General features: G+C 47.7%; 17 non-coding genes across 17 annotated transcripts; all 17 read left to right on the forward strand.

Moving 5' to 3' along the window:
• The first annotated feature begins 301 nt into the window (after positions 1–301).
• LOC142724363 (U2 spliceosomal RNA) lies at positions 302–492 on the forward strand. The gene has a single exon (XR_012876162.1). It is a non-coding gene; the product is annotated as a U2 spliceosomal RNA (small nuclear RNA).
• A 1277-nt stretch (positions 493–1769) lies between these two features.
• LOC142724375 (U2 spliceosomal RNA) lies at positions 1770–1960 on the forward strand. The gene has a single exon (XR_012876173.1). It is a non-coding gene; the product is annotated as a U2 spliceosomal RNA (small nuclear RNA).
• Positions 1961–3252: 1292 nt separating this feature from the next.
• Positions 3253–3443, forward strand: LOC142724387 (U2 spliceosomal RNA). Its single transcript, XR_012876184.1, has one exon. It is a non-coding gene; the product is annotated as a U2 spliceosomal RNA (small nuclear RNA).
• Positions 3444–4731: 1288 nt separating this feature from the next.
• Positions 4732–4922, forward strand: LOC142724399 (U2 spliceosomal RNA). Its single transcript, XR_012876195.1, has one exon. It is a non-coding gene; the product is annotated as a U2 spliceosomal RNA (small nuclear RNA).
• A 1300-nt stretch (positions 4923–6222) lies between these two features.
• Positions 6223–6413, forward strand: LOC142724300 (U2 spliceosomal RNA). The gene has a single exon (XR_012876105.1). It is a non-coding gene; the product is annotated as a U2 spliceosomal RNA (small nuclear RNA).
• Positions 6414–7709: 1296 nt separating this feature from the next.
• Positions 7710–7900, forward strand: LOC142724312 (U2 spliceosomal RNA). The gene has a single exon (XR_012876116.1). It is a non-coding gene; the product is annotated as a U2 spliceosomal RNA (small nuclear RNA).
• A 1264-nt stretch (positions 7901–9164) lies between these two features.
• LOC142724325 (U2 spliceosomal RNA) lies at positions 9165–9355 on the forward strand. The gene has a single exon (XR_012876127.1). It is a non-coding gene; the product is annotated as a U2 spliceosomal RNA (small nuclear RNA).
• A 1288-nt stretch (positions 9356–10643) lies between these two features.
• On the forward strand, positions 10644–10834 carry LOC142724337 (U2 spliceosomal RNA). The gene has a single exon (XR_012876138.1). It is a non-coding gene; the product is annotated as a U2 spliceosomal RNA (small nuclear RNA).
• Positions 10835–12130: 1296 nt separating this feature from the next.
• On the forward strand, positions 12131–12321 carry LOC142724349 (U2 spliceosomal RNA). The gene has a single exon (XR_012876149.1). It is a non-coding gene; the product is annotated as a U2 spliceosomal RNA (small nuclear RNA).
• Positions 12322–13617: 1296 nt separating this feature from the next.
• On the forward strand, positions 13618–13808 carry LOC142724358 (U2 spliceosomal RNA). Its single transcript, XR_012876157.1, has one exon. It is a non-coding gene; the product is annotated as a U2 spliceosomal RNA (small nuclear RNA).
• Positions 13809–15100: 1292 nt separating this feature from the next.
• LOC142724359 (U2 spliceosomal RNA) lies at positions 15101–15291 on the forward strand. The gene has a single exon (XR_012876158.1). It is a non-coding gene; the product is annotated as a U2 spliceosomal RNA (small nuclear RNA).
• A 1292-nt stretch (positions 15292–16583) lies between these two features.
• Positions 16584–16774, forward strand: LOC142724360 (U2 spliceosomal RNA). The gene has a single exon (XR_012876159.1). It is a non-coding gene; the product is annotated as a U2 spliceosomal RNA (small nuclear RNA).
• Positions 16775–18074: 1300 nt separating this feature from the next.
• On the forward strand, positions 18075–18265 carry LOC142724361 (U2 spliceosomal RNA). Its single transcript, XR_012876160.1, has one exon. It is a non-coding gene; the product is annotated as a U2 spliceosomal RNA (small nuclear RNA).
• A 1288-nt stretch (positions 18266–19553) lies between these two features.
• On the forward strand, positions 19554–19744 carry LOC142724362 (U2 spliceosomal RNA). Its single transcript, XR_012876161.1, has one exon. It is a non-coding gene; the product is annotated as a U2 spliceosomal RNA (small nuclear RNA).
• Positions 19745–21024: 1280 nt separating this feature from the next.
• Positions 21025–21215, forward strand: LOC142724364 (U2 spliceosomal RNA). The gene has a single exon (XR_012876163.1). It is a non-coding gene; the product is annotated as a U2 spliceosomal RNA (small nuclear RNA).
• Positions 21216–22511: 1296 nt separating this feature from the next.
• LOC142724365 (U2 spliceosomal RNA) lies at positions 22512–22702 on the forward strand. The gene has a single exon (XR_012876164.1). It is a non-coding gene; the product is annotated as a U2 spliceosomal RNA (small nuclear RNA).
• Positions 22703–23990: 1288 nt separating this feature from the next.
• Positions 23991–24181, forward strand: LOC142724366 (U2 spliceosomal RNA). The gene has a single exon (XR_012876165.1). It is a non-coding gene; the product is annotated as a U2 spliceosomal RNA (small nuclear RNA).
• Positions 24182–24851: the final 670 nt, after the last annotated feature.

Genomic DNA, 24851 nt, shown 5'->3' on the forward strand with positions numbered 1-24851 from the left:
GGTGGCTGTGGGCATGCACTTGCTGCCGCTGCCAGTGTTTATCTGCATGGCAGCAGGGCATTTGGGCGTTGCCAGGAAGGCGTTTTTATGTAGATTCCTCCTCTTTCAGCACTGCATTGTGGTGCAAGCAAAAGAAGCAAATCCTGTCTGGCTTCCTCTCCGGCCTTTATTCACCTCCCGTGTAGCTGTGAGTGTGTGAGCCTGCAGGGCCCCATGGAATTGCCTAGAAGTAGGCTGAATCGCTGCAAGGGCTGAACAGCAGTATCGGGCAGGCTCGGGCAACGCGCGGCCCGTTCGGGTTATCGCTTCTCGGCCTTTTGGCTAAGATCAAGTGTAGTATCTGTTCTTATCAGTTTAATATCTGATACGTCCCCTATCTGGGGACCATATATTAAATGGATTTTTAGAACAGGGAGATGGAAATAGAGCTTGCTCTGTCCACTCCACGCATTGACCTGGTATTGCAGTATTTCCAGGACCGGTGCACCCTTTCCTTATGTGTTGACTAAAAGCAGATTCCAAAAGTGTTTTTTGTCTTTGCTATTGTTTCTGTCTTTCTGAAGGGATCTCCCCTTTTAATCCCATTATTTCAACACCTGTTGGACAATGCATGAGTGATAATGAGCTCATTGATTAAATGCAATTAATGAATAGATTGCCACCTCTTGTTGTGTGTCGTCTGTGTTTCTGTGTTTCCGGCATTTCACATTGGAACACCTCATTCACCTTCCTTGTCTTCTCTCCGCCCTCCCTTTTAGGTAAGTTAAAGAGCTGCACCTGAGCCAGCCACTTGATTGATTGATTGATTGATTGATTGATTGATTGATTGATGCAGCACAACAGTCAAATAGTGGAGTGGAGTAGGGGAACAGCAAACAGCCAATAAAGCAGCCCGCCCGCTCGCCTGCCCGCCACAATGGACCTACCTGTGTACACTAGATGGATGTGATGGAATGTACTGTCGTCCCTACATTTCAAGAAGAAGTAAGAATTGCAGTTGCAACAAAGCCTTGCTTGCCTACAAAGAGAGCAGCAATTTGGATTTGTTACTATGTTACCTAGAAGAATAACAAACTGTGCAAGGATGGAGGTTGTAGGAGCAAGGAGAAGTTGTCTGTAAAGTTGGTGGATGCCTATTTTCCATTTTGCAGTCCCTTGTCTCCCTCTTGTGGCCTCCTGGAGGCAACTAGCTGTGCAAAAAAAAGACAGCCTGGCGGCCGGCTGTTGCAGTGTTGCCCTCTCAGGCAACACTGAGTGACTGACTGAGCCTCACCGTCTTATATAAAGTTCAGACGGAACTTTGCACGTGTCATAGTGGAGCCCTCAGGATTCCAGAGCCAGCTTTCTGACATCATAATGGGGCCTCAGAGATAAAAGCCTGGGCCCAGGCAGTGTTGGTCAGTGCTGCTCAGCAGGCAGCACTGGACTGGACTGGATTACAGCTGATACAAGGTGTGAAGGAACAAGGGGTGGCTGTGGGCATGCACTTGCTGCCGCTGCCAGTGTTTATCTGCATGGCAGCAGGGCATTTGGGCGTTGCCAGGAAGGCGTTTTTATGTAGATTCCTCCTCTTTCAGCACTGCATTGTGGTGCAAGCAAAAGAAGCAAATCCTGTCTGGCTTCCTCTCCGGCCTTTATTCACCTCCCGTGTAGCTGTGAGTGTGTGAGCCTGCAGGGCCCCATGGAATTGCCTAGAAGTAGGCTGAATCGCTGCAAGGGCTGAACAGCAGTATCGGGCAGGCTCGGGCAACGCGCGGCCCGTTCGGGTTATCGCTTCTCGGCCTTTTGGCTAAGATCAAGTGTAGTATCTGTTCTTATCAGTTTAATATCTGATACGTCCCCTATCTGGGGACCATATATTAAATGGATTTTTAGAACAGGGAGATGGAAATAGAGCTTGCTCTGTCCACTCCACGCATTGACCTGGTATTGCAGTATTTCCAGGACCGGTGCACCCTTTCCTTATGTGTTGACTAAAAGCAGATTCCAAAAGTGTTTTTTGTCTTTGCTATTGTTTCTGTCTTTCTGAAGGGATCTCCCCTTTTAATCCCATTATTTCAACACCTGTTGGACAATGCATGAGTGATAATGAGCTCATTGATTAAATGCAATTAATGAATAGATTGCCACCTCTTGTTGTGTGTCGTCTGTGTTTCTGTGTTTCCGGCATTTCACATTGGAACACCTCATTCACCTTCCTTGTCTTCTCTCCGCCCTCCCTTTTAGGTAAGTTAAAGAGCTGCACCTGAGCCAGCCACTGATTGATTGATTGATTGATTGATTGATTGATTGATTGATTGATTGATTGATTGATGCAGCACAACAGTCAAATAGTGGAGTGGAGTAGGGGAACAGCAAACAGCCAATAAAGCAGCCCGCCCGCTCGCCTGCCCGCCACAATGGACCTACCTGTGTACACTAGATGGATGTGATGGAATGTACTGTCGTCCCTACATTTCAAGAAGAAGTAAGAATTGCAGTTGCAACAAAGCCTTGCTTGCCTACAAAGAGAGCAGCAATTTGGATTTGTTACTATGTTACCTAGAAGAATAACAAACTGTGCAAGGATGGAGGTTGTAGGAGCAAGGAGAAGTTGTCTGTAAAGTTGGTGGATGCCTATTTTCCATTTTGCAGTCCCTTGTCTCCCTCTTGTGGCCTCCTGGAGGCAACTAGCTGTGCAAAAAAAAGACAGCCTGGCGGCCGGCTGTTGCAGTGTTGCCCTCTCAGGCAACACTGAGTGACTGACTGAGCCTCACCGTCTTATATAAAGTTCAGACGGAACTTTGCACGTGTCATAGTGGAGCCCTCAGGATTCCAGAGCCAGCTTTCTGACATCATAATGGGGCCTCAGAGATAAAAGCCTGGGCCCAGGCAGTGTTGGTCAGTGCTGCTCAGCAGGCAGCACTGGACTGGACTGGATTACAGCTGATACAAGGTGTGAAGGAACAAGGGGTGGCTGTGGGCATGCACTTGCTGCCGCTGCCAGTGTTTATCTGCATGGCAGCAGGGCATTTGGGCGTTGCCAGGAAGGCGTTTTTATGTAGATTCCTCCTCTTTCAGCACTGCATTGTGGTGCAAGCAAAAGAAGCAAATCCTGTCTGGCTTCCTCTCCGGCCTTTATTCACCTCCCGTGTAGCTGTGAGTGTGTGAGCCTGCAGGGCCCCATGGAATTGCCTAGAAGTAGGCTGAATCGCTGCAAGGGCTGAACAGCAGTATCGGGCAGTCTCGGGCAACGCGCGGCCCGTTCGGGTTATCGCTTCTCGGCCTTTTGGCTAAGATCAAGTGTAGTATCTGTTCTTATCAGTTTAATATCTGATACGTCCCCTATCTGGGGACCATATATTAAATGGATTTTTAGAACAGGGAGATGGAAATAGAGCTTGCTCTGTCCACTCCACGCATTGACCTGGTATTGCAGTATTTCCAGGACCGGTGCACCCTTTCCTTATGTGTTGACTAAAAGCAGATTCCAAAAGTGTTTTTTGTCTTTGCTATTGTTTCTGTCTTTCTGAAGGGATCTCCCCTTTTAATCCCATTATTTCAACACCTGTTGGACAATGCATGAGTGATAATGAGCTCATTGATTAAATGCAATTAATGAATAGATTGCCACCTCTTGTTGTGTGTCGTCTGTGTTTCTGTGTTTCCGGCATTTCACATTGGAACACCTCATTCACCTTCCTTGTCTTCTCTCCGCCCTCCCTTTTAGGTAAGTTAAAGAGCTGCACCTGAGCCAGCCACTGATTGATTGATTGATTGATTGATTGATTGATTGATTGATTGATTGATTGATGCAGCACAACAGTCAAATAGTGGAGTGGAGTAGGGGAACAGCAAACAGCCAATAAAGCAGCCCGCCCGCTCGCCTGCCCGCCACAATGGACCTACCTGTGTACACTAGATGGATGTGATGGAATGTACTGTCGTCCCTACATTTCAAGAAGAAGTAAGAATTGCAGTTGCAACAAAGCCTTGCTTGCCTACAAAGAGAGCAGCAATTTGGATTTGTTACTATGTTACCTAGAAGAATAACAAACTGTGCAAGGATGGAGGTTGTAGGAGCAAGGAGAAGTTGTCTGTAAAGTTGGTGGATGCCTATTTTCCATTTTGCAGTCCCTTGTCTCCCTCTTGTGGCCTCCTGGAGGCAACTAGCTGTGCAAAAAAAAGACAGCCTGGCGGCCGGCTGTTGCAGTGTTGCCCTCTCAGGCAACACTGAGTGACTGACTGAGCCTCACCGTCTTATATAAAGTTCAGACGGAACTTTGCACGTGTCATAGTGGAGCCCTCAGGATTCCAGAGCCAGCTTTCTGACATCATAATGGGGCCTCAGAGATAAAAGCCTGGGCCCAGGCAGTGTTGGTCAGTGCTGCTCAGCAGGCAGCACTGGACTGGACTGGATTACAGCTGATACAAGGTGTGAAGGAACAAGGGGTGGCTGTGGGCATGCACTTGCTGCCGCTGCCAGTGTTTATCTGCATGGCAGCAGGGCATTTGGGCGTTGCCAGGAAGGCGTTTTTATGTAGATTCCTCCTCTTTCAGCACTGCATTGTGGTGCAAGCAAAAGAAGCAAATCCTGTCTGGCTTCCTCTCCGGCCTTTATTCACCTCCCGTGTAGCTGTGAGTGTGTGAGCCTGCAGGGCCCCATGGAATTGCCTAGAAGTAGGCTGAATCGCTGCAAGGGCTGAACAGCAGTATCGGGCAGGCTCGGGCAACGCGCGGCCCGTTCGGGTTATCGCTTCTCGGCCTTTTGGCTAAGATCAAGTGTAGTATCTGTTCTTATCAGTTTAATATCTGATACGTCCCCTATCTGGGGACCATATATTAAATGGATTTTTAGAACAGGGAGATGGAAATAGAGCTTGCTCTGTCCACTCCACGCATTGACCTGGTATTGCAGTATTTCCAGGACCGGTGCACCCTTTCCTTATGTGTTGACTAAAAGCAGATTCCAAAAGTGTTTTTTGTCTTTGCTATTGTTTCTGTCTTTCTGAAGGGATCTCCCCTTTTAATCCCATTATTTCAACACCTGTTGGACAATGCATGAGTGATAATGAGCTCATTGATTAAATGCAATTAATGAATAGATTGCCACCTCTTGTTGTGTGTCGTCTGTGTTTCTGTGTTTCCGGCATTTCACATTGGAACACCTCATTCACCTTCCTTGTCTTCTCTCCGCCCTCCCTTTTAGGTAAGTTAAAGAGCTGCACCTGAGCCAGCCACTGATTGATTGATTGATTGATTGATTGATTGATTGATTGATTGATTGATTGATTGATTGATTGATGCAGCACAACAGTCAAATAGTGGAGTGGAGTAGGGGAACAGCAAACAGCCAATAAAGCAGCCCGCCCGCTCGCCTGCCCGCCACAATGGACCTACCTGTGTACACTAGATGGATGTGATGGAATGTACTGTCGTCCCTACATTTCAAGAAGAAGTAAGAATTGCAGTTGCAACAAAGCCTTGCTTGCCTATAAAGAGAGCAGCAATTTGGATTTGTTACTATGTTACCTAGAAGAATAACAAACTGTGCAAGGATGGAGGTTGTAGGAGCAAGGAGAAGTTGTCTGTAAAGTTGGTGGATGCCTATTTTCCATTTTGCAGTCCCTTGTCTCCCTCTTGTGGCCTCCTGGAGGCAACTAGCTGTGCAAAAAAAAGACAGCCTGGCGGCCGGCTGTTGCAGTGTTGCCCTCTCAGGCAACACTGAGTGACTGACTGAGCCTCACCGTCTTATATAAAGTTCAGACGGAACTTTGCACGTGTCATAGTGGAGCCCTCAGGATTCCAGAGCCAGCTTTCTGACATCATAATGGGGCCTCAGAGATAAAAGCCTGGGCCCAGGCAGTGTTGGTCAGTGCTGCTCAGCAGGCAGCACTGGACTGGACTGGATTACAGCTGATACAAGGTGTGAAGGAACAAGGGGTGGCTGTGGGCATGCACTTGCTGCCGCTGCCAGTGTTTATCTGCATGGCAGCAGGGCATTTGGGCGTTGCCAGGAAGGCGTTTTTATGTAGATTCCTCCTCTTTCAGCACTGCATTGTGGTGCAAGCAAAAGAAGCAAATCCTGTCTGGCTTCCTCTCCGGCCTTTATTCACCTCCCGTGTAGCTGTGAGTGTGTGAGCCTGCAGGGCCCCATGGAATTGCCTAGAAGTAGGCTGAATCGCTGCAAGGGCTGAACAGCAGTATCGGGCATGCTAGGGCAACGCGCGGCCCGTTCGGGTTATCGCTTCTCGGCCTTTTGGCTAAGATCAAGTGTAGTATCTGTTCTTATCAGTTTAATATCTGATACGTCCCCTATCTGGGGACCATATATTAAATGGATTTTTAGAACAGGGAGATGGAAATAGAGCTTGCTCTGTCCACTCCACGCATTGACCTGGTATTGCAGTATTTCCAGGACCGGTGCACCCTTTCCTTATGTGTTGACTAAAAGCAGATTCCAAAAGTGTTTTTTGTCTTTGCTATTGTTTCTGTCTTTCTGAAGGGATCTCCCCTTTTAATCCCATTATTTCAACACCTGTTGGACAATGCATGAGTGATAATGAGCTCATTGATTAAATGCAATTAATGAATAGATTGCCACCTCTTGTTGTGTGTCGTCTGTGTTTCTGTGTTTCCGGCATTTCACATTGGAACACCTCATTCACCTTCCTTGTCTTCTCTTCGCCCTCCCTTTTAGGTAAGTTAAAGAGCTGCACCTGAGCCAGCCACTGATTGATTGATTGATTGATTGATTGATTGATTGATTGATTGATTGATTGATTGATTGATGCAGCACAACAGTCAAATAGTGGAGTGGAGTAGGGGAACAGCAAACAGCCAATAAAGCAGCCCGCCCGCTCGCCTGCCCGCCACAATGGACCTACCTGTGTACACTAGATGGATGTGATGGAATGTACTGTCGTCCCTACATTTCAAGAAGAAGTAAGAATTGCAGTTGCAACAAAGCCTTGCTTGCCTACAAAGAGAGCAGCAATTTGGATTTGTTACTATGTTACCTAGAAGAATAACAAACTGTGCAAGGATGGAGGTTGTAGGAGCAAGGAGAAGTTGTCTGTAAAGTTGGTGGATGCCTATTTTCCATTTTGCAGTCCCTTGTCTCCCTCTTGTGGCCTCCTGGAGGCAACTAGCTGTGCAAAAAAAAGACAGCCTGGCGGCCGGCTGTTGCAGTGTTGCCCTCTCAGGCAACACTGAGTGACTGACTGAGCCTCACCGTCTTATATAAAGTTCAGACGGAACTTTGCACGTGTCATAGTGGAGCCCTCAGGATTCCAGAGCCAGCTTTCTGACATCATAATGGGGCCTCAGAGATAAAAGCCTGGGCCCAGGCAGTGTTGGTCAGTGCTGCTCAGCAGGCAGCACTGGACTGGACTGGATTACAGCTGATACAAGGTGTGAAGGAACAAGGGGTGGCTGTGGGCATGCACTTGCTGCCGCTGCCAGTGTTTATCTGCATGGCAGCAGGGCATTTGGGCGTTGCCAGGAAGGCGTTTTTATGTAGATTCCTCCTCTTTCAGCACTGCATTGTGGTGCAAGCAAAAGAAGCAAATCCTGTCTGGCTTCCTCTCCGGCCTTTATTCACCTCCCGTGTAGCTGTGAGTGTGTGAGCCTGCAGGGCCCCATGGAATTGCCTAGAAGTAGGCTGAATCGCTGCAAGGGCTGAACAGCAGTATCGGGCAGGCTCGGGCAACGCGCGGCCCCTTCGGGTTATCGCTTCTCGGCCTTTTGGCTAAGATCAAGTGTAGTATCTGTTCTTATCAGTTTAATATCTGATACGTCCCCTATCTGGGGACCATATATTAAATGGATTTTTAGAACAGGGAGATGGAAATAGAGCTTGCTCTGTCCACTCCACGCATTGACCTGGTATTGCAGTATTTCCAGGACCGGTGCACCCTTTCCTTATGTGTTGACTAAAAGCAGATTCCAAAAGTGTTTTTTGTCTTTGCTATTGTTTCTGTCTTTCTGAAGGGATCTCCCCTTTTAATCCCATTATTTCAACACCTGTTGGACAATGCATGAGTGATAATGAGCTCATTGATTAAATGCAATTAATGAATAGATTGCCACCTCTTGTTGTGTGTCGTCTGTGTTTCTGTGTTTCCGGCATTTCACATTGGAACACCTCATTCACCTTCCTTGTCTTCTCTCCGCCCTCCCTTTTAGGTAAGTTAAAGAGCTGCACCTGAGCCAGCCACTGATTGATTGATTGATTGATTGATTGATGCAGCACAACAGTCAAATAGTGGAGTGGAGTAGGGGAACAGCAAACAGCCAATAAAGCAGCCCGCCCGCTCGCCTGCCCGCCACAATGGACCTACCTGTGTACACTAGATGGATGTGATGGAATGTACTGTCGTCCCTACATTTCAAGAAGAAGTAAGAATTGCAGTTGCAACAAAGCCTTGCTTGCCTACAAAGAGAGCAGCAATTTGGATTTGTTACTATGTTACCTAGAAGAATAACAAACTGCGCAAGGATGGAGGTTGTAGGAGCAAGGAGAAGTTGTCTGTAAAGTTGGTGGATGCCTATTTTCCATTTTGCAGTCCCTTGTCTCCCTCTTGTGGCCTCCTGGAGGCAACTAGCTGTGCAAAAAAAAGACAGCCTGGCGGCCGGCTGTTGCAGTGTTGCCCTCTCAGGCAACACTGAGTGACTGACTGAGCCTCACCGTCTTATATAAAGTTCAGACGGAACTTTGCACGTGTCATAGTGGAGCCCTCAGGATTCCAGAGCCAGCTTTCTGACATCATAATGGGGCCTCAGAGATAAAAGCCTGGGCCCAGGCAGTGTTGGTCAGTGCTGCTCAGCAGGCAGCACTGGACTGGACTGGATTACAGCTGATACAAGGTGTGAAGGAACAAGGGGTGGCTGTGGGCATGCACTTGCTGCCGCTGCCAGTGTTTATCTGCATGGCAGCAGGGCATTTGGGCGTTGCCAGGAAGGCGTTTTTATGTAGATTCCTCCTCTTTCAGCACTGCATTGTGGTGCAAGCAAAAGAAGCAAATCCTGTCTGGCTTCCTCTCCGGCCTTTATTCACCTCCCGTGTAGCTGTGAGTGTGTGAGCCTGCAGGGCCCCATGGAATTGCCTAGAAGTAGGCTGAATCGCTGCAAGGGCTGAACAGCAGTATCGGGCAGGCTCGGGCAACGCGCGGCCCGTTCGGGTTATCGCTTCTCGGCCTTTTGGCTAAGATCAAGTGTAGTATCTGTTCTTATCAGTTTAATATCTGATACGTCCCCTATCTGGGGACCATATATTAAATGGATTTTTAGAACAGGGAGATGGAAATAGAGCTTGCTCTGTCCACTCCACGCATTGACCTGGTATTGCAGTATTTCCAGGACCGGTGCACCCTTTCCTTATGTGTTGACTAAAAGCAGATTCCAAAAGTGTTTTTTGTCTTTGCTATTGTTTCTGTCTTTCTGAAGGGATCTCCCCTTTTAATCCCATTATTTCAACACCTGTTGGACAATGCATGAGTGATAATGAGCTCATTGATTAAATGCAATTAATGAATAGATTGCCTCCTCTTGTTGTGTGTCGTCTGTGTTTCTGTGTTTCCGGCATTTCACATTGGAACACCTCATTCACCTTCCTTGTCTTCTCTCCGCCCTCCCTTTTAGGTAAGTTAAAGAGCTGCACCTGAGCCAGCCACTGATTGATTGATTGATTGATTGATTGATTGATTGATTGATTGATTGATTGATGCAGCACAACAGTCAAATAGTGGAGTGGAGTAGGGGAACAGCAAACAGCCAATAAAGCAGCCCGCCCGCTCGCCTGCCCGCCACAATGGACCTACCTGTGTACACTAGATGGATGTGATGGAATGTACTGTCGTCCCTACATTTCAAGAAGAAGTAAGAATTGCAGTTGCAACAAAGCCTTGCTTGCCTACAAAGAGAGCAGCAATTTGGATTTGTTACTATGTTACCTAGAAGAATAACAAACTGTGCAAGGATGGAGGTTGTAGGAGCAAGGAGAAGTTGTCTGTAAAGTTGGTGGATGCCTATTTTCCATTTTGCAGTCCCTTGTCTCCCTCTTGTGGCCTCCTGGAGGCAACTAGCTGTGCAAAAAAAAGACAGCCTGGCGGCCGGCTGTTGCAGTGTTGCCCTCTCAGGCAACACTGAGTGACTGACTGAGCCTCACCGTCTTATATAAAGTTCAGACGGAACTTTGCACGTGTCATAGTGGAGCCCTCAGGATTCCAGAGCCAGCTTTCTGACATCATAATGGGGCCTCAGAGATAAAAGCCTGGGCCCAGGCAGTGTTGGTCAGTGCTGCTCAGCAGGCAGCACTGGACTGGACTGGATTACAGCTGATACAAGGTGTGAAGGAACAAGGGGTGGCTGTGGGCATGCACTTGCTGCTGCTGCCAGTGTTTATCTGCATGGCAGCAGGGCATTTGGGCGTTGCCAGGAAGGCGTTTTTATGTAGATTCCTCCTCTTTCAGCACTGCATTGTGGTGCAAGCAAAAGAAGCAAATCCTGTCTGGCTTCCTCTCCGGCCTTTATTCACCTCCCGTGTAGCTGTGAGTGTGTGAGCCTGCAGGGCCCCATGGAATTGCCTAGAAGTAGGCTGAATCGCTGCAAGGGCTGAACAGCAGTATCGGGCAGGCTCGGGCAACGCGCGGCCCGTTCGGGTTATCGCTTCTCGGCCTTTTGGCTAAGATCAAGTGTAGTATCTGTTCTTATCAGTTTAATATCTGATACGTCCCCTATCTGGGGACCATATATTAAATGGATTTTTAGAACAGGGAGATGGAAATAGAGCTTGCTCTGTCCACTCCACGCATTGACCTGGTATTGCAGTATTTCCAGGACCGGTGCACCCTTTCCTTATGTGTTGACTAAAAGCAGATTCCAAAAGTGTTTTTTGTCTTTGCTATTGTTTCTGTCTTTCTGAAGGGATCTCCCCTTTTAATCCCATTATTTCAACACCTGTTGGACAATGCATGAGTGATAATGAGCTCATTGATTAAATGCAATTAATGAATAGATTGCCACCTCTTGTTGTGTGTCGTCTGTGTTTCTGTGTTTCCGGCATTTCACATTGGAACACCTCATTCACCTTCCTTGTCTTCTCTCCGCCCTCCCTTTTAGGTAAGTTAAAGAGCTGCACCTGAGCCAGCCACTGATTGATTGATTGATTGATTGATTGATTGATTGATTGATTGATTGATTGATTGATTGATGCAGCACAACAGTCAAATAGTGGAGTGGAGTAGGGGAACAGCAAACAGCCAATAAAGCAGCCCGCCCGCTCGCCTGCCCGCCACAATGGACCTACCTGTGTACACTAGATGGATGTGATGGAATGTACTGTCGTCCCTACATTTCAAGAAGAAGTAAGAATTGCAGTTGCAACAAAGCCTTGCTTGCCTACAAAGAGAGCAGCAATTTGGATTTGTTACTATGTTACCTAGAAGAATAACAAACTGTGCAAGGATGGAGGTTGTAGGAGCAAGGAGAAGTTGTCTGTAAAGTTGGTGGATGCCTATTTTCCATTTTGCAGTCCCTTGTCTCCCTCTTGTGGCCTCCTGGAGGCAACTAGCTGTGCAAAAAAAAGACAGCCTGGCGGCCGGCTGTTGCAGTGTTGCCCTCTCAGGCAACACTGAGTGACTGACTGAGCCTCACCGTCTTATATAAAGTTCAGACGGAACTTTGCACGTGTCATAGTGGAGCCCTCAGGATTCCAGAGCCAGCTTTCTGACATCATAATGGGGCCTCAGAGATAAAAGCCTGGGCCCAGGCAGTGTTGGTCAGTGCTGCTCAGCAGGCAGCACTGGACTGGACTGGATTACAGCTGATACAAGGTGTGAAGGAACAAGGGGTGGCTGTGGGCATGCACTTGCTGCCGCTGCCAGTGTTTATCTGCATGGCAGCAGGGCATTTGGGCGTTGCCAGGAAGGCGTTTTTATGTAGATTCCTCCTCTTTCAGCACTGCATTGTGGTGCAAGCAAAAGAAGCAAATCCTGTCTGGCTTCCTCTCCGGCCTTTATTCACCTCCCGTGTAGCTGTGAGTGTGTGAGCCTGCAGGGCCCCATGGAATTGCCTAGAAGTAGGCTGAATCGCTGCAAGGGCTGAACAGCAGTATCGGGCAGGCTCGGGCAACGCGCGGCCCGTTCGGGTTATCGCTTCTCGGCCTTTTGGCTAAGATCAAGTGTAGTATCTGTTCTTATCAGTTTAATATCTGATACGTCCCCTATCTGGGGACCATATATTAAATGGATTTTTAGAACAGGGAGATGGAAATAGAGCTTGCTCTGTCCACTCCACGCATTGACCTGGTATTGCAGTATTTCCAGGACCGGTGCACCCTTTCCTTATGTGTTGACTAAAAGCAGATTCCACAAGTGTTTTTTGTCTTTGCTATTGTTTCTGTCTTTCTGAAGGGATCTCCCCTTTTAATCCCATTATTTCAACACCTGTTGGACAATGCATGAGTGATAATGAGCTCATTGATTAAATGCAATTAATGAATAGATTGCCACCTCTTGTTGTGTGTCGTTTGTGTTTCTGTGTTTCCGGCATTTCACATTGGAACACCTCATTCACCTTCCTTGTCTTCTCTCCACCCTCCCTTTTAGGTAAGTTAAAGAGCTGCACCTGAGCCAGCCACTGATTGATTGATTGATTGATTGATTGATTGATTGATTGATTGATTGATTGATTGATTGATGCAGCACAACAGTCAAATAGTGGAGTGGAGTAGGGGAACAGCAAACAGCCAATAAAGCAGCCCGCCCGCTCGCCTGCCCGCCACAATGGACCTACCTGTGTACACTAGATGGATGTGATGGAATGTACTGTCGTCCCTACATTTCAAGAAGAAGTAAGAATTGCAGTTGCAACAAAGCCTTGCTTGCCTACAAAGAGAGCAGCAATTTGGATTTGTTACTATGTTACCTAGAAGAATAACAAACTGTGCAAGGATGGAGGTTGTAGGAGCAAGGAGAAGTTGTCTGTAAAGTTGGTGGATGCCTATTTTCCATTTTGCAGTCCCTTGTCTCCCTCTTGTGGCCTCCTGGAGGCAACTAGCTGTGCAAAAAAAAGACAGCCTGGCGGCCGGCTGTTGCAGTGTTGCCCTCTCAGGCAACACTGAGTGACTGACTGAGCCTCACCGTCTTATATAAAGTTCAGACGGAACTTTGCACGTGTCATAGTGGAGCCCTCAGGATTCCAGAGCCAGCTTTCTGACATCATAATGGGGCCTCAGAGATAAAAGCCTGGGCCCAGGCAGTGTTGGTCAGTGCTGCTCAGCAGGCAGCACTGGACTGGACTGGATTACAGCTGATACAAGGTGTGAAGGAACAAGGGGTGGCTGTGGGCATGCACTTGCTGCCGCTGCCAGTGTTTATCTGCATGGCAGCAGGGCATTTGGGCGTTGCCAGGAAGGCGTTTTTATGTAGATTCCTCCTCTTTCAGCACTGCATTGTGGTGCAAGCAAAAGAAGCAAATCCTGTCTGGCTTCCTCTCCGGCCTTTATTCACCTCCCGTGTAGCTGTGAGTGTGTGAGCCTGCAGGGCCCCATGGAATTGCCTAGAAGTAGGCTGAATCGCTGCAAGGGCTGAACAGCAGTATCGGGCAGGCTCGGGCAACGCGCGGCCCGTTCGGGTTATCGCTTCTCGGCCTTTTGGCTAAGATCAAGTGTAGTATCTGTTCTTATCAGTTTAATATCTGATACGTCCCCTATCTGGGGACCATATATTAAATGGATTTTTAGAACAGGGAGATGGAAATAGAGCTTGCTCTGTCCACTCCACGCATTGACCTGGTATTGCAGTATTTCCAGGACCGGTGCACCCTTTCCTTATGTGTTGACTAAAAGCAGATTCCAAAAGTGTTTTTTGTCTTTGCTATTGTTTCTGTCTTTCTGAAGGGATCTCCCCTTTTAATCCCATTATTTCAACACCTGTTGGACAATGCATGAGTGATAATGAGCTCATTGATTAAATGCAATTAATGAATAGATTGCCACCTCTTGTTGTGTGTCGTCTGTGTTTCTGTGTTTCCGGCATTTCACATTGGAACACCTCATTCACCTTCCTTGTCTTCTCTCCGCCCTCCCTTTTAGGTAAGTTAAAGAGCTGCACCTGAGCCAGCCACTGATTGATTGATTGATTGATTGATTGATTGATTGATTGATTGATTGATTGATTGATGCAGCACAACAGTCAAATAGTGGAGTGGAGTAGGGGAACAGCAAACAGCCAATAAAGCAGCCCGCCCGCTCGCCTGCCCGCCACAATGGACCTACCTGTGTACACTAGATGGATGTGATGGAATGTACTGTCGTCCCTACATTTCAAGAAGAAGTAAGAATTGCAGTTGCAACAAAGCCTTGCTTGCCTACAAAGAGAGCAGCAATTTGGATTTGTTACTATGTTACCTAGAAGAATAACAAACTGTGCAAGGATGGAGGTTGTAGGAGCAAGGAGAAGTTGTCTGTAAAGTTGGTGGATGCCTATTTTCCATTTTGCAGTCCCTTGTCTCCCTCTTGTGGCCTCCTGGAGGCAACTAGCTGTGCAAAAAAAAGACAGCCTGGCGGCCGGCTGTTGCAGTGTTGCCCTCTCAGGCAACACTGAGTGACTGACTGAGCCTCACCGTCTTATATAAAGTTCAGACGGAACTTTGCACGTGTCATAGTGGAGCCCTCAGGATTCCAGAGCCAGCTTTCTGACATCATAATGGGGCCTCAGAGATAAAAGCCTGGGCCCAGGCAGTGTTGGTCAGTGCTGCTCAGCAGGCAGCACTGGACTGGACTGGATTACAGCTGATACAAGGTGTGAAGGAACAAGGGGTGGCTGTGGGCATGCACTTGCTGCCGCTGCCAGTGTTTATCTGCATGGCAGCAGGGCATTTGGGCGTTGCCAGGAAGGCGTTTTTATGTAGATTCCTCCTCTTTCAGCACTGCATTGTGGTGCAAGCAAAAGAAGCAAATCCTGTCTGGCTTCCTCTCCGGCCTTTATTCACCTCCCGTGTAGCTGTGAGTGTGTGAGCCTGCAGGGCCCCATGGAATTGCCTAGAAGTAGGCTGAATCGCTGCAAGGGCTGAACAGCAGTATCGGGCAGGCTCGGGCAACGCGCGGCCCGTTCGGGTTATCGCTTCTCGGCCTTTTGGCTAAGATCAAGTGTAGTATCTGTTCTTATCAGTTTAATATCTGATACGTCCCCTATCTGGGGACCATATATTAAATGGATTTTTAGAACAGGGAGATGGAAATAGAGCTTGCTCTGTCCACTCCACGCATTGACCTGGTATTGCAGTATTTCCAGGACCGGTGCACCCTTTCCTTATGTGTTGACTAAAAGCAGATTCCAAAAGTGTTTTTTGTCTTTGCTATTGTTTCTGTCTTTCTGAAGGGATCTCCCCTTTTAATCCCATTATTTCAACACCTGTTGGACAATGCATGAGTGATAATGAGCTCATTGATTAAATGCAATTAATGAATAGATTGCCACCTCTTGTTGTGTGTCGTCTGTGTTTCTGTGTTTCCGGCATTTCACATTGGAACACCTCATTCACCTTCCTTGTCTTCTCTCCACCCTCCCTTTTAGGTAAGTTAAAGAGCTGCACCTGAGCCAGCCACTGATTGATTGATTGATTGATTGATTGATTGATTGATTGATTGATTGATTGATTGATGCAGCACAACAGTCAAATAGTGGAGTGGAGTAGGGGAACAGCAAACAGCCAATAAAGCAGCCCGCCCGCTCGCCTGCCCGCCACAATGGACCTACCTGTGTACACTAGATGGATGTGATGGAATGTACTGTCGTCCCTACATTTCAAGAAGAAGTAAGAATTGCAGTTGCAACAAAGCCTTGCTTGCCTACAAAGAGAGCAGCAATTTGGATTTGTTACTATGTTACCTAGAAGAATAACAAACTGTGCAAGGATGGAGGTTGTAGGAGCAAGGAGAAGTTGTCTGTAAAGTTGGTGGATGCCTATTTTCCATTTTGCAGTCCCTTGTCTCCCTCTTGTGGCCTCCTGGAGGCAACTAGCTGTGCAAAAAAAAGACAGCCTGGCGGCCGGCTGTTGCAGTGTTGCCCTCTCAGGCAACACTGAGTGACTGACTGAGCCTCACCGTCTTATATAAAGTTCAGACGGAACTTTGCACGTGTCATAGTGGAGCCCTCAGGATTCCAGAGCCAGCTTTCTGACATCATAATGGGGCCTCAGAGATAAAAGCCTGGGCCCAGGCAGTGTTGGTCAGTGCTGCTCAGCAGGCAGCACTGGACTGGACTGGATTACAGCTGATACAAGGTGTGAAGGAACAAGGGGTGGCTGTGGGCATGCACTTGCTGCCGCTGCCAGTGTTTATCTGCATGGCAGCAGGGCATTTGGGCGTTGCCAGGAAGGCGTTTTTATGTAGATTCCTCCTCTTTCAGCACTGCATTGTGGTGCAAGCAAAAGAAGCAAATCCTGTCTGGCTTCCTCTCCGGCCTTTATTCACCTCCCGTGTAGCTGTGAGTGTGTGAGCCTGCAGGGCCCCATGGAATTGCCTAGAAGTAGGCTGAATCGCTGCAAGGGCTGAACAGCAGTATCGGGCAGGCTCGGGCAACGCGCGGCCCGTTCGGGTTATCGCTTCTCGGCCTTTTGGCTAAGATCAAGTGTAGTATCTGTTCTTATCAGTTTAATATCTGATACGTCCCCTATCTGGGGACCATATATTAAATGGATTTTTAGAACAGGGAGATGGAAATAGAGCTTGCTCTGTCCACTCCACGCATTGACCTGGTATTGCAGTATTTCCAGGACCGGTGCACCCTTTCCTTATGTGTTGACTAAAAGCAGATTCCAAAAGTGTTTTTTGTCTTTGCTATTGTTTCTGTCTTTCTGAAGGGATCTCCCCTTTTAATCCCATTATTTCAACACCTGTTGGACAATGCATGAGTGATAATGAGCTCATTGATTAAATGCAATTAATGAATAGATTGCCACCTCTTGTTGTGTGTCGTCTGTGTGTCTGTGTTTCCGGCATTTCACATTGGAACACCTCATTCACCTTCCTTGTCTTCTCTCCGCCCTCCCTTTTAGGTAAGTTAAAGAGCTGCACCTGAGCCAGCCACTGATTGATTGATTGATTGATTGATTGATTGATTGATTGATTGATTGATTGATTGATTGATTGATGCAGCACAACAGTCAAATAGTGGAGTGGAGTAGGGGAACAGCAAACAGCCAATAAAGCAGCCCGCCCGCTCGCCTGCCCGCCACAATGGACCTACCTGTGTACACTAGATGGATGTGATGGAATGTACTGTCGTCCCTACATTTCAAGAAGAAGTAAGAATTGCAGTTGCAACAAAGCCTTGCTTGCCTACAAAGAGAGCAGCAATTTGGATTTGTTACTATGTTACCTAGAAGAATAACAAACTGTGCAAGGATGGAGGTTGTAGGAGCAAGGAGAAGTTGTCTGTAAAGTTGGTGGATGCCTATTTTCCATTTTGCAGTCCCTTGTCTCCCTCTTGTGGCCTCCTGGAGGCAACTAGCTGTGCAAAAAAAAGACAGCCTGGCGGCCGGCTGTTGCAGTGTTGCCCTCTCAGGCAACACTGAGTGACTGACTGAGCCTCACCGTCTTATATAAAGTTCAGACGGAACTTTGCACGTGTCATAGTGGAGCCCTCAGGATTCCAGAGCCAGCTTTCTGACATCATAATGGGGCCTCAGAGATAAAAGCCTGGGCCCAGGCAGTGTTGGTCAGTGCTGCTCAGCAGGCAGCACTGGACTGGACTGGATTACAGCTGATACAAGGTGTGAAGGAACAAGGGGTGGCTGTGGGCATGCACTTGCTGCCGCTGCCAGTGTTTATCTGCATGGCAGCAGGGCATTTGGGCGTTGCCAGGAAGGCGTTTTTATGTAGATTCCTCCTCTTTCAGCACTGCATTGTGGTGCAAGCAAAAGAAGCAAATCCTGTCTGGCTTCCTCTCCGGCCTTTATTCACCTCCCGTGTAGCTGTGAGTGTGTGAGCCTGCAGGGCCCCATGGAATTGCCTAGAAGTAGGCTGAATCGCTGCAAGGGCTGAACAGCAGTATCGGGCAGGCTCGGGCAACGCGCGGCCCGTTCGGGTTATCGCTTCTCGGCCTTTTGGCTAAGATCAAGTGTAGTATCTGTTCTTATCAGTTTAATATCTGATACGTCCCCTATCTGGGGACCATATATTAAATGGATTTTTAGAACAGGGAGATGGAAATAGAGCTTGCTCTGTCCACTCCACGCATTGACCTGGTATTGCAGTATTTCCAGGACCGGTGCACCCTTTCCTTATGTGTTGACTAAAAGCAGATTCCAAAAGTGTTTTTTGTCTTTGCTATTGTTTCTGTCTTTCTGAAGGGATCTCCCCTTTTAATCCCATTATTTCAACACCTGTTGGACAATGCATGAGTGATAATGAGCTCATTGATTAAATGCAATTAATGAATAGATTGCCACCTCTTGTTGTGTGTCGTCTGTGTTTCTGTGTTTCCGGCATTTCACATTGGAACACCTCATTCACCTTCCTTGTCTTCTCTCCGCCCTCCCTTTTAGGTAAGTTAAAGAGCTGCACCTGAGCCAGCCACTGATTGATTGATTGATTGATTGATTGATTGATTGATTGATTGATTGATTGATGCAGCACAACAGTCAAATAGTGGAGTGGAGTAGGGGAACAGCAAACAGCCAATAAAGCAGCCCGCCCGCTCGCCTGCCCGCCACAATGGACCTACCTGTGTACACTAGATGGATGTGATGGAATGTACTGTCGTCCCTACATTTCAAGAAGAAGTAAGAATTGCAGTTGCAACAAAGCCTTGCTTGCCTACAAAGAGAGCAGCAATTTGGATTTGTTACTATGTTACCTAGAAGAATAACAAACTGTGCAAGGATGGAGGTTGTAGGAGCAAGGAGAAGTTGTCTGTAAAGTTGGTGGATGCCTATTTTCCATTTTGCAGTCCCTTGTCTCCCTCTTGTGGCCTCCTGGAGGCAACTAGCTGTGCAAAAAAAAGACAGCCTGGCGGCCGGCTGTTGCAGTGTTGCCCTCTCAGGCAACACTGAGTGACTGACTGAGCCTCACCGTCTTATATAAAGTTCAGACGGAACTTTGCACGTGTCATAGTGGAGCCCTCAGGATTCTAGAGCCAGCTTTCTGACATCATAATGGGGCCTCAGAGATAAAAGCCTGGGCCCAGGCAGTGTTGGTCAGTGCTGCTCAGCAGGCAGCACTGGACTGGACTGGATTACAGCTGATACAAGGTGTGAAGGAACAAGGGGTGGCTGTGGGCATGCACTTGCTGCCGCTGCCAGTGTTTATCTGCATGGCAGCAGGGCATTTGGGCGTTGCCAGGAAGGCGTTTTTATGTAGATTCCTCCTCTTTCAGCACTGCATTGTGGTGCAAGCAAAAGAAGCAAATCCTGTCTGGCTTCCTCTCCGGCCTTTATTCACCTCCCGTGTAGCTGTGAGTGTGTGAGCCTGCAGGGCCCCATGGAATTGCCTAGAAGTAGGCTGAATCGCTGCAAGGGCTGAACAGCAGTATCGGGCAGGCTCGGGCAACGCGCGGCCCGTTCGGGTTATCGCTTCTCGGCCTTTTGGCTAAGATCAAGTGTAGTATCTGTTCTTATCAGTTTAATATCTGATACGTCCCCTATCTGGGGACCATATATTAAATGGATTTTTAGAACAGGGAGATGGAAATAGAGCTTGCTCTGTCCACTCCACGCATTGACCTGGTATTGCAGTATTTCCAGGACCGGTGCACCCTTTCCTTATGTGTTGACTAAAAGCAGATTCCAAAAGTGTTTTTTGTCTTTGCTATTGTTTCTGTCTTTCTGAAGGGATCTCCCCTTTTAATCCCATTATTTCAACACCTGTTGGACAATGCATGAGTGATAATGAGCTCATTGATTAAATGCAATTAATGAATAGATTGCCACCTCTTGTTGTGTGTCGTCTGTGTTTCTGTGTTTCCGGCATTTCACATTGGAACACCTCATTCACCTTCCTTGTCTTCTCTCCGCCCTCCCTTTTAGGTAAGTTAAAGAGCTGCACCTGAGCCAGCCACTGATTGATTGATTGATTGATTGATTGATTGATTGATTGATTGATGCAGCACAACAGTCAAATAGTGGAGTGGAGTAGGGGAACAGCAAACAGCCAATAAAGCAGCCCGCCCGCTCGCCTGCCCGCCACAATGGACCTACCTGTGTACACTAGATGGATGTGATGGAATGTACTGTCGTCCCTACATTTCAAGAAGAAGTAAGAATTGCAGTTGCAACAAAGCCTTGCTTGCCTACAAAGAGAGCAGCAATTTGGATTTGTTACTATGTTACCTAGAAGAATAACAAACTGTGCAAGGATGGAGGTTGTAGGAGCAAGGAGAAGTTGTCTGTAAAGTTGGTGGATGCCTATTTTCCATTTTGCAGTCCCTTGTCTCCCTCTTGTGGCCTCCTGGAGGCAACTAGCTGTGCAAAAAAAAGACAGCCTGGCGGCCGGCTGTTGCAGTGTTGCCCTCTCAGGCAACACTGAGTGACTGACTGAGCCTCACCGTCTTATATAAAGTTCAGACGGAACTTTGCACGTGTCATAGTGGAGCCCTCAGGATTCCAGAGCCAGCTTTCTGACATCATAATGGGGCCTCAGAGATAAAAGCCTGGGCCCAGGCAGTGTTGGTCAGTGCTGCTCAGCAGGCAGCACTGGACTGGACTGGATTACAGCTGATACAAGGTGTGAAGGAACAAGGGGTGGCTGTGGGCATGCACTTGCTGCCGCTGCCAGTGTTTATCTGCATGGCAGCAGGGCATTTGGGCGTTGCCAGGAAGGCGTTTTTATGTAGATTCCTCCTCTTTCAGCACTGCATTGTGGTGCAAGCAAAAGAAGCAAATCCTGTCTGGCTTCCTCTCCGGCCTTTATTCACCTCCCGTGTAGCTGTGAGTGTGTGAGCCTGCAGGGCCCCATGGAATTGCCTAGAAGTAGGCTGAATCGCTGCAAGGGCTGAACAGCAGTATCGGGCAGGCTCGGGCAACGCGCGGCCCGTTCGGGTTATCGCTTCTCGGCCTTTTGGCTAAGATCAAGTGTAGTATCTGTTCTTATCAGTTTAATATCTGATACGTCCCCTATCTGGGGACCATATATTAAATGGATTTTTAGAACAGGGAGATGGAAATAGAGCTTGCTCTGTCCACTCCACGCATTGACCTGGTATTGCAGTATTTCCAGGACCGGTGCACCCTTTCCTTATGTGTTGACTAAAAGCAGATTCCAAAAGTGTTTTTTGTCTTTGCTATTGTTTCTGTCTTTCTGAAGGGATCTCCCCTTTTAATCCCATTATTTCAACACCTGTTGGACAATGCATGAGTGATAATGAGCTCATTGATTAAATGCAATTAATGAATAGATTGCCACCTCTTGTTGTGTGTCGTCTGTGTTTCTGTGTTTCCGGCATTTCACATTGGAACACCTCATTCACCTTCCTTGTCTTCTCTCCGCCCTCCCTTTTAGGTAAGTTAAAGAGCTGCACCTGAGCCAGCCACTGATTGATTGATTGATTGATTGATTGATTGATTGATTGATTGATTGATTGATTGATTGATGCAGCACAACAGTCAAATAGTGGAGTGGAGTAGGGGAACAGCAAACAGCCAATAAAGCAGCCCGCCCGCTCGCCTGCCCGCCACAATGGACCTACCTGTGTACACTAGATGGATGTGATGGAATGTACTGTCGTCCCTACATTTCAAGAAGAAGTAAGAATTGCAGTTGCAACAAAGCCTTGCTTGCCTACAAAGAGAGCAGCAATTTGGATTTGTTACTATGTTACCTAGAAGAATAACAAACTGTGCAAGGATGGAGGTTGTAGGAGCAAGGAGAAGTTGTCTGTAAAGTTGGTGGATGCCTATTTTCCATTTTGCAGTCCCTTGTCTCCCTCTTGTGGCCTCCTGGAGGCAACTAGCTGTGCAAAAAAAAGACAGCCTGGCGGCCGGCTGTTGCAGTGTTGCCCTCTCAGGCAACACTGAGTGACTGACTGAGCCTCACCGTCTTATATAAAGTTCAGACGGAACTTTGCACGTGTCATAGTGGAGCCCTCAGGATTCCAGAGCCAGCTTTCTGACATCATAATGGGGCCTCAGAGATAAAAGCCTGGGCCCAGGCAGTGTTGGTCAGTGCTGCTCAGCAGGCAGCACTGGACTGGACTGGATTACAGCTGATACAAGGTGTGAAGGAACAAGGGGTGGCTGTGGGCATGCACTTGCTGCCGCTGCCAGTGTTTATCTGCATGGCAGCAGGGCATTTGGGCGTTGCCAGGAAGGCGTTTTTATGTAGATTCCTCCTCTTTCAGCACTGCATTGTGGTGCAAGCAAAAGAAGCAAATCCTGTCTGGCTTCCTCTCCGGCCTTTATTCACCTCCCGTGTAGCTGTGAGTGTGTGAGCCTGCAGGGCCCCATGGAATTGCCTAGAAGTAGGCTGAATCGCTGCAAGGGCTGAACAGCAGTATCGGGCAGGCTCGGGCAACGCGCGGCCCGTTCGGGTTATCGCTTCTCGGCCTTTTGGCTAAGATCAAGTGTAGTATCTGTTCTTATCAGTTTAATATCTGATACGTCCCCTATCTGGGGACCATATATTAAATGGATTTTTAGAACAGGGAGATGGAAATAGAGCTTGCTCTGTCCACTCCACGCATTGACCTGGTATTGCAGTATTTCCAGGACCGGTGCACCCTTTCCTTATGTGTTGACTAAAAGCAGATTCCAAAAGTGTTTTTTGTCTTTGCTATTGTTTCTGTCTTTCTGAAGGGATCTCCCCTTTTAATCCCATTATTTCAACACCTGTTGGACAATGCATGAGTGATAATGAGCTCATTGATTAAATGCAATTAATGAATAGATTGCCACCTCTTGTTGTGTGTCGTCTGTGTTTCTGTGTTTCCGGCATTTCACATTGGAACACCTCATTCACCTTCCTTGTCTTCTCTCCGCCCTCCCTTTTAGGTAAGTTAAAGAGCTGCACCTGAGCCAGCCACTGATTGATTGATTGATTGATTGATTGATTGATTGATTGATTGATTGATTGATGCAGCACAACAGTCAAATAGTGGAGTGGAGTAGGGGAACAGCAAACAGCCAATAAAGCAGCCCGCCCGCTCGCCTGCCCGCCACAATGGACCTACCTGTGTACACTAGATGGATGTGATGGAATGTACTGTCGTCCCTACATTTCAAGAAGAAGTAAGAATTGCAGTTGCAACAAAGCCTTGCTTGCCTACAAAGAGAGCAGCAATTTGGATTTGTTACTATGTTACCTAGAAGAATAACAAACTGTGCAAGGATGGAGGTTGTAGGAGCAAGGAGAAGTTGTCTGTAAAGTTGGTGGATGCCTATTTTCCATTTTGCAGTCCCTTGTCTCCCTCTTGTGGCCTCCTGGAGGCAACTAGCTGTGCAAAAAAAAGACAGCCTGGCGGCCGGCTGTTGCAGTGTTGCCCTCTCAGGCAACACTGAGTGACTGACTGAGCCTCACCGTCTTATATAAAGTTCAGACGGAACTTTGCACGTGTCATAGTGGAGCCCTCAGGATTCCAGAGCCAGCTTTCTGACATCATAATGGGGCCTCAGAGATAAAAGCCTGGGCCCAGGCAGTGTTGGTCAGTGCTGCTCAGCAGGCAGCACTGGACTGGACTGGATTACAGCTGATACAAGGTGTGAAGGAACAAGGGGTGGCTGTGGGCATGCACTTGCTGCCGCTGCCAGTGTTTATCTGCATGGCAGCAGGGCATTTGGGCGTTGCCAGGAAGGCGTTTTTATGTAGATTCCTCCTCTTTCAGCACTGCATTGTGGTGCAAGCAAAAGAAGCAAATCCTGTCTGGCTTCCTCTCCGGCCTTTATTCACCTCCCGTGTAGCTGTGAGTGTGTGAGCCTGCAGGGCCCCATGGAATTGCCTAGAAGTAGGCTGAATCGCTGCAAGGGCTGAACAGCAGTATCGGGCAGGCTCGGGCAACGCGCGGCCCGTTCGGGTTATCGCTTCTCGGCCTTTTGGCTAAGATCAAGTGTAGTATCTGTTCTTATCAGTTTAATATCTGATACGTCCCCTATCTGGGGACCATATATTAAATGGATTTTTAGAACAGGGAGATGGAAATAGAGCTTGCTCTGTCCACTCCACGCATTGACCTGGTATTGCAGTATTTCCAGGACCGGTGCACCCTTTCCTTATGTGTTGACTAAAAGCAGATTCCAAAAGTGTTTTTTGTCTTTGCTATTGTTTCTGTCTTTCTGAAGGGATCTCCCCTTTTAATCCCATTATTTCAACACCTGTTGGACAATGCATGAGTGATAATGAGCTCATTGATTAAATGCAATTAATGAATAGATTGCCACCTCTTGTTGTGTGTCGTCTGTGTTTCTGTGTTTCCGGCATTTCACATTGGAACACCTCATTCACCTTCCTTGTCTTCTCTCCGCCCTCCCTTTTAGGTAAGTTAAAGAGCTGCACCTGAGCCAGCCACTGATTGATTGATTGATTGATTGATTGATTGATTGATTGATTGATTGATTGATGCAGCACAACAGTCAAATAGTGGAGTGGAGTAGGGGAACAGCAAACAGCCAATAAAGCAGCCCGCCCGCTCGCCTGCCCGCCACAATGGACCTACCTGTGTACACTAGATGGATGTGATGGAATGTACTGTCGTCCCTACATTTCAAGAAGAAGTAAGAATTGCAGTTGCAACAAAGCCTTGCTTGCCTACAAAGAGAGCAGCAATTTGGATTTGTTACTATGTTACCTAGAAGAATAACAAACTGTGCAAGGATGGAGGTTGTAGGAGCAAGGAGAAGTTGTCTGTAAAGTTGGTGGATGCCTATTTTCCATTTTGCAG

The sequence above is a fragment of the Rhinoderma darwinii genome, unplaced genomic scaffold, assembly GCF_050947455.1.
Source record: "Rhinoderma darwinii isolate aRhiDar2 unplaced genomic scaffold, aRhiDar2.hap1 Scaffold_579, whole genome shotgun sequence".
Lineage (NCBI taxonomy): Eukaryota > Metazoa > Chordata > Amphibia > Anura > Rhinodermatidae > Rhinoderma > Rhinoderma darwinii.